This window comes from Salvelinus fontinalis, unplaced genomic scaffold, assembly GCF_029448725.1.
Source record: "Salvelinus fontinalis isolate EN_2023a unplaced genomic scaffold, ASM2944872v1 scaffold_0312, whole genome shotgun sequence".
Taxonomy (NCBI): Eukaryota; Metazoa; Chordata; class Actinopteri; order Salmoniformes; family Salmonidae; genus Salvelinus; species Salvelinus fontinalis.
In genome coordinates this window covers 203,459-210,711 of record NW_026600521.1, presented here as the reverse complement: position 1 = coordinate 210,711, position 7,253 = coordinate 203,459, and positions in this window count along the sequence as shown.

Genomic DNA, 7,253 nt, shown 5'->3' with positions numbered 1-7,253 from the left:
TGGGCGAGAGAAAAAACATATATTTTGAATTCAGGCTGTGACAAAACACAATGTGGAATAAGTCAAGGGGGTATGAATACTTTCTGAAGGGTCTGTATATCACAGTATTGATCAAGTTCACAGCGACCTTCAGTGTATTTCATACAGAGTTGGCTCATAAAGCCATCGCTGGGATACTATGGGAAACATGGGTAGGGTTAGGGCTAGGGTTAGGGTTAGGGCTAGGGTTAGGGCTAGGGTTAGGGTTAGGGTTAGGGTTAGGGTTAGGGCTAGGGTTAGGGTTAGGGTTAGGGATAGGGTTAGTGTTAGGGCTAGGGTTAGGATGACAATGGAAAAGGCATCCAGTCTGCAGCAGACCTATTAGCATTTGTGCTAACACAACAGCAGAGAAGTATTAGCATCCATGCTAACACAACAGCAGAAGAGTACCTATAGGCCTATTGGTATCTATGCTAACACTAGCATCCACGCTAACACAACAACAGATAAATACTGTAGGCCTATTGGTAGCTACAATATGCTAACACTAGCATCCACGCTAATACAACACCAGCGAAGTACTGTAGGCCTATTAGTATCTTTGCTAATATTAGCATCCATGCTAATGTAATAACAGAGAAATACTGTAGACCTATTGGTATCTATTCTAAAACTAGCATCCATGCTAATTCAACACCAGATAATTACTGTAGGCCTATTAGTATCTTTGCTAACATTAGCATCCATGCTAATGCAATAACAGAGAAATACTGTAGACCTATTGGTATCTATGCTAACACTAGCATCCATGCTAATGCAACACCAGATAATTACTGTAGGCCTATTAGTATCTTTGCTAACATTAGCATCAATGCTAATGTAATAACAGAGAAATACTGTAGACCTATTGGTATCTATGCTAACACTAGCATCCATGCTAATTCAACACCAGATAATTACTGTAGGCCTATTAGTATCTTTGCTAACATTAGCATCAATGCTAATGTAATAACAGAGAAATACTGTAGACCTATTGGTATCTATGCTAACACTAGCATCCATGCTAATTCAACACCAGATAATTACTGTAGGCCTATTAGTATCTTTGCTAATATTAGCATCAATGCTAATGTAATAACAGAGAAATACTGTAGACCTATTGGTATCTATGCTAACACTAGCATCCATGCTAATGCAACAGTGCAAAACAGCTCCCCTACTGTATTGTGCATTCAACAGTGTCATAGACATAATGCAAACTGCTAGCAAAGACAGAACTACAGCCAGTTCGAACACAGGCCTCAAAAACATCTGTCAATTAATTTCCAAAGAACAACAACCACTTGGCAAGGCATCACGTGCCGATAAACATCTTATAACCTTCAATGGCTGCAGTAGAAGGTTTATAACAGTAAGAGTCACCAGCCGACACAGAATAGAGACAACTGAGGATATAACTACATGATTCATTAATACTCTCTCTCTCTCTCTCTCTCTCTCCTCTCTCTCTCCTCTCTCTCTCTCTCTCTCTCCTCTCCCTCCACCCTCTCACTCCCTCCCAGCCAGCCAGCCAGCCACTCTCTCTCTCTCTCTCTCCTCTCTCTCTCTCTCCTCTCCCTCCTCTCTCTCTCTCTCCTCTCCCTCCACCCTCTCACTCCCTCCCAGCCAGCCAGCCACTCTCTCTCTCTCGCTCTCTCTCTCTCTCTCTCTCTCTCTCTCCTCTCTCTCCTCTCTCTCTCTCTCCTCTCCCTCCACCCTCTCACTCCCTCCCAGCCAGCCAGCCACTCTCTCTCTCTCTCTCTCTCTCTCTCTCTCTCTCTCCTCTCTCTCTCTCTCTCTCTCCTCTCCCTCCACCCTCTCACTCCCTCCCAGCCAGCCAGCCACTCTCTCTCTCTCTCTCTCTCTCTCTCTCTCTCTCTCTCTCTCTCTCTGTCTCTCTCTCTCTCTCTGTCTCTCTCTCTCTCTCTGTCTCTCTCTCTCTCTCTCCTCTCTCTCTCCTCTCTCTCTCTCTCTCCTCTCCCTCCACCCTCTCACTCCCTCCCTCCCAGCCACCCTCTCTCTCTCTTTCTCTCCACCCACTCTCTCCCTCAATTCAATTTCAATTTAAGGGTCTTTTCTCTCTCTCTCTCTGTCTCAGCTCTAATGACAAAGTGATGTCTGATCAAAGAGAGAGGGATCATGAAGAATGATTCGAGCCAGAATGAAACATGGCTCCCCTTCATCTGCCAGCCTGTTCTGTCCGTATGTGTTTCCTCACTAAATACAACGTCTTGCTTTCTGACTTTAATGAGTTAATGAGTTCATGGCGTCGTGACATGAACTGTTCTCCTGAGATGACGTCTGTCTGCTTCACGTCCTGGTTCTGTTCGTTGAGGTGACAGACAAGGATTCGGGTCAGGAAGGCCATCAGAAAGAGACTAAGATAAGAAAATACCAATTTTCTCCAGGACATTTTTTTCTTTCTTTTCTCCGACTGCCGATCTCTGCTTCACATGTTTTCAACCTACAGGGCTACCGCATCATAGTGTCTATGTAGGTGGAAAAGACATGGGCCAGAGAACTACTGTAGTAACCACATAGTAACCTCTGAGACTACTCTACGACAGGAAACAGAGGAGGGCACCTGACTGTAGGTAAAATCTATAGGAAACAGGAAACAGAGGAGGGGACCTTCCTGTAGGTAAAATCTATAGGAAACAGGAAACAGAGGAGGGGACCTTCCTGTAGGTAAAATCTATAGGAAACAGGAAACAGAGGAGGGCACCTTCCTGTAGGTAAAATCTATAGGAAACAGAGGAGGGCACCTGACTGTAGGTAAAATCTATAGGAAACAGGAAACAGAGGAGGGCACCTTCCTGTAGGTAAAATCTATAGGAAACAGGAAACAGAGGAGGGGACCTTCCTGTAGGTAAAATCTATAGGAAACAGGAAACAGAGGAGGGCACCTTCCTGTAGGTAAAATCTATAGGAAACAGAGGAGGGCACCTGACTGTAGGTAAAATCTATAGGAAACAGGAAACAGAGGAGGGCACCTTCCTGTAGGTAAAATCTATAGGAAACAGGAAACAGAGGAGGGGACCTTCCTGTAGGTAAAATCTATAGGAAACAGGAAACAGAGGAGGGGACCTTCCTGTAGGTAAAATCTATAGGAGACAGGAAACAGAGGAGGGACCTTCCTGTAGGTAAAATCTATAGGAAACAGGAAACAGAGGAGGGGACCTTCCTGTAGGTAAAATCTATAGGAAACAGGAAACAGAGGAGGGACCTTCCTGTAGGTAAAATCTATAGGAAACAGAGGAGGGACCTTCCTGTAGGTAAAATCTATAGGAAACAGGAAACAGAGGAGGGACCTTCCTGTAGGTAAAATCTATAGGAAACAGAGGAGGGACCTTCCTGTAGGTAAAATCTATAGGAAACAGGAAACAGAGGAGGGGACCTTCCTGTAGGTAAAATCTATAGGAAACAGGAAACAGAGGAGGGGACCTTCCTGTAGGTAAAATCTATAGGAAACAGAGGAGGGACCTTCCTGTAGGTAAAATCTATAGGAAACAGGAAACAGAGGAGGGGACCTTCCTGTAGGTAAAATCTATAGGAAACAGGAAACAGAGGAGGGGACCTTCCTGTAGGTAAAATCTATAGGAAACAGGAAACAGAGGAGGGGACCTTCCTGTAGGTAAGATCTATAGGAAACAGGAAACAGAGGAGGGGACCTTCCTGTAGGTAAGATCTATAGCAAACAGGAAACAGAGGAGGGGACCTTCCTGTAGGTAAGATCTATAGGAGACAGAGGAGGGACCTTCCTGTAGGTAAGATCTATAGGAAACAGGAAACAGAGGAGGGGACCTTCCTGTAGGTAAAATCTATAGGAAACAGGAAACAGAGGAGGGGACCTTCCTGTAGGTAAGATCTCTAGGAGACAGGAAACAGAGGAGGGGACCTTCCTGTAGGTAAAATCTATAGGAGACAGGAAACAGAGGAGGGGACCTTCCTGTAGGTAAAATCTATAGGAAACAGAGGAGGGACCTTCCTGTAGGTAAAATCTATAGGAAACAGGAAACAGAGGAGGGGACCTTCCTGTAGGTAAAATCTATAGGAAACAGGAAACAGAGGAGGGACCTTCCTGTAGGTAAAATCTATAGGAAACAGGAAACAGAGGAGGGGACCTTCCTGTAGGTAAAATCTATAGGAAACAGGAAACAGAGGAGGGGACCTTCCTGTAGGTAAGATCTCTAGGAGACAGAGGAGGGGACCTTCCTGTAGGTAAAATCTATAGGAAACAGAGGAGGGGACCTTCCTGCAGGTAAAATCTATAGGAAACAGGAAACAGAGGAGGGCACCTTCCTGTAGGTAAAATCTATAGGAAACAGGAAACAGAGGAGGGCACCTTCCTGTAGGTAAGATCTATAGGAAACAGGAAACAGAGGAGGGGAACTTCCTGTAGGTAAGATCTCTAGGAAACAGGAAACAGAGGAGGGGACCTTCCTGTAGGTAAGATCTATAGGAAACAGGAAACAGAGGAGGGGACCTTCCTGTAGGTAAAATCTATAGGAAACAGAGGAGGGGACCTTCCTGTAGGTAAAATCTATAGGAAACAGAGGAGGGGACCTTCCTGTAGGTAAAATCTATAGGAAACAGGAAACAGAGGAGGGCACCTTCCTGTAGGTAAAATCTATAGGAAACAGGAAACAGAGGAGGGGACCTTCCTGTAGGTAAAATCTATAGGAAACAGGAAACAGAGGAGGGGACCTTCCTGTAGGTAAAATCTATAGGAAACAGAGGAGGGACCTTCCTGTAGGTAAAATCTATAGGAAACAGAGGAGGGGACCTTCCTGTAGGTAAGATCTATAGGAAACAGGAAACAGAGGAGGGGACCTTCCTGTAGGTAAAATCTATAGGAAACAGGAAACAGAGGAGGGGACCTTCCTGTAGGTAAAATCTCTAGGAAACAGAGGAGGGGACCTTCCTGTAGGTAAAATCTATAGGAAACAGAGGAGGGGACCTTCCTGTAGGTAAGATCTATAGGAAACAGGAAACAGAGGAGGGGACCTTCCTGTAGGTAAAATCTATAGGAGACAGAGGAGGGCACCTTCCTGTAGGTAAAATCTATAGGAAACAGAGGAGGGCACCTTCCTGTAGGTAAGATCTATAGGAAACAGGAAACAGAGGAGGGGACCTTCCTGTAGGTAAAATCTATAGGAAACAGAGGAGGGCACCTTCCTGTAGGTAAGATCTATAGGAAACAGGAAACAGAGGAGGGGACCTTCCTGTAGGTAAAATCTATAGGAAACAGGAAACAGAGGAGGGGACCTTCCTGTAGGTAAAATCTATAGGAAACAGGAAACAGAGGAGGGGACCTTCCTGTAGGTAAGATCTATAGGAAACAGGAAACAGAGGAGGGGACCTTCCTGTAGGTAAGATCTATAGGAAACAGAGGAGGGGACCTTCCTGTAGGTAAAATCTATAGGAAACAGAGGAGGGGACCTTCCTGTAGGTAAAATCTATAGGAAACAGAGGAGGGACCTTCCTGTAGGTAAAATCTATAGGAAACAGGAAACAGAGGAGGGGACCTTCCTGTAGGTAAAATCTATAGGAAACAGAGGAGGGACCTTCCTGTAGGTAAAATCTATAGGAAACAGGAAACAGAGGAGGGCACCTTCCTGTAGGTAAGATCTATAGGAAACAGGAAACAGAGGAGGGGACCTTCCTGTAGGTAAAATCTATAGGAAACAGAGGAGGGACCTTCCTGTAGGTAAAATCTATAGGAAACAGGAAACAGAGGAGGGCACCTTCCTGTAGGTAAAATCTATAGGAAACAGGAAACAGAGGAGGGGACCTTCCTGTAGGTAAAATCTATAGGAAACAGGAAACAGAGGAGGGGACCTTCCTGTAGGTAAAATCTATAGGAAACAGAGGAGGGACCTTCCTGTAGGTAAAATCTATAGGAAACAGAGGAGGGGACCTTCCTGTAGGTAAGATCTATAGGAAACAGGAAACAGAGGAGGGGACCTTCCTGTAGGTAAAATCTATAGGAAACAGGAAACAGAGGAGGGGACCTTCCTGTAGGTAAAATCTCTAGGAAACAGAGGAGGGGACCTTCCTGTAGGTAAAATCTATAGGAAACAGAGGAGGGGACCTTCCTGTAGGTAAGATCTATAGGAAACAGGAAACAGAGGAGGGGACCTTCCTGTAGGTAAAATCTATAGGAGACAGAGGAGGGCACCTTCCTGTAGGTAAAATCTATAGGAAACAGAGGAGGGCACCTTCCTGTAGGTAAGATCTATAGGAAACAGGAAACAGAGGAGGGGACCTTCCTGTAGGTAAAATCTATAGGAAACAGAGGAGGGCACCTTCCTGTAGGTAAGATCTATAGGAAACAGGAAACAGAGGAGGGGACCTTCCTGTAGGTAAAATCTATAGGAAACAGGAAACAGAGGAGGGGACCTTCCTGTAGGTAAAATCTATAGGAAACAGGAAACAGAGGAGGGGACCTTCCTGTAGGTAAGATCTATAGGAAACAGGAAACAGAGGAGGGGACCTTCCTGTAGGTAAGATCTATAGGAAACAGAGGAGGGGACCTTCCTGTAGGTAAGATCTATAGGAAACAGAGGAGGGACCTTCCTGTAGGTAAAATCTATAGGAAACAGGAAACAGAGGAGGGCACCTGACTGTAGGTAAGATCTATAGGAAACAGAGGAGGGACCTTCCTGTAGGTAAAATCTATAGGAAACAGGAAACAGAGGAGGGGACCTTCCTGTAGGTAAAATCTATAGGAAACAGAGGAGGGACCTTCCTGTAGGTAAAATCTATAGGAAACAGGAAACAGAGGAGGGCACCTGACTGTAGGTAAGATCTATAGGAAACAGAGGAGGGACCTTCCTGTAGGTAAAATCTATAGGAAACAGGAAACAGAGGAGGGGACCTTCCTGTAGGTAAAATCTATAGGAAACAGAGGAGGGACCTTCCTGTAGGTAAAATCTATAGGAAACAGGAAACAGAGGAGGGGACCTTCCTGTAGGTAAAATCTATAGGAAACAGAGGAGGGACCTTCCTGTAGGTAAAATCTATAGGAAACAGGAAACAGAGGAGGGCACCTGACTGTAGGTAAGATCTATAGGAAACAGGAAACAGAGGAGGGGACCTTCCTGTAGGTAAGATCTATAGGAAACAGGAAACAGAGGAGGGACCTTCCTGTAGGTAAAATCTATAGGAAACAGGAAACAGAGGAGGGGACCTTCCTGTAGGTAAGATCTATAGGAAACAGGAAACAGAGGAGG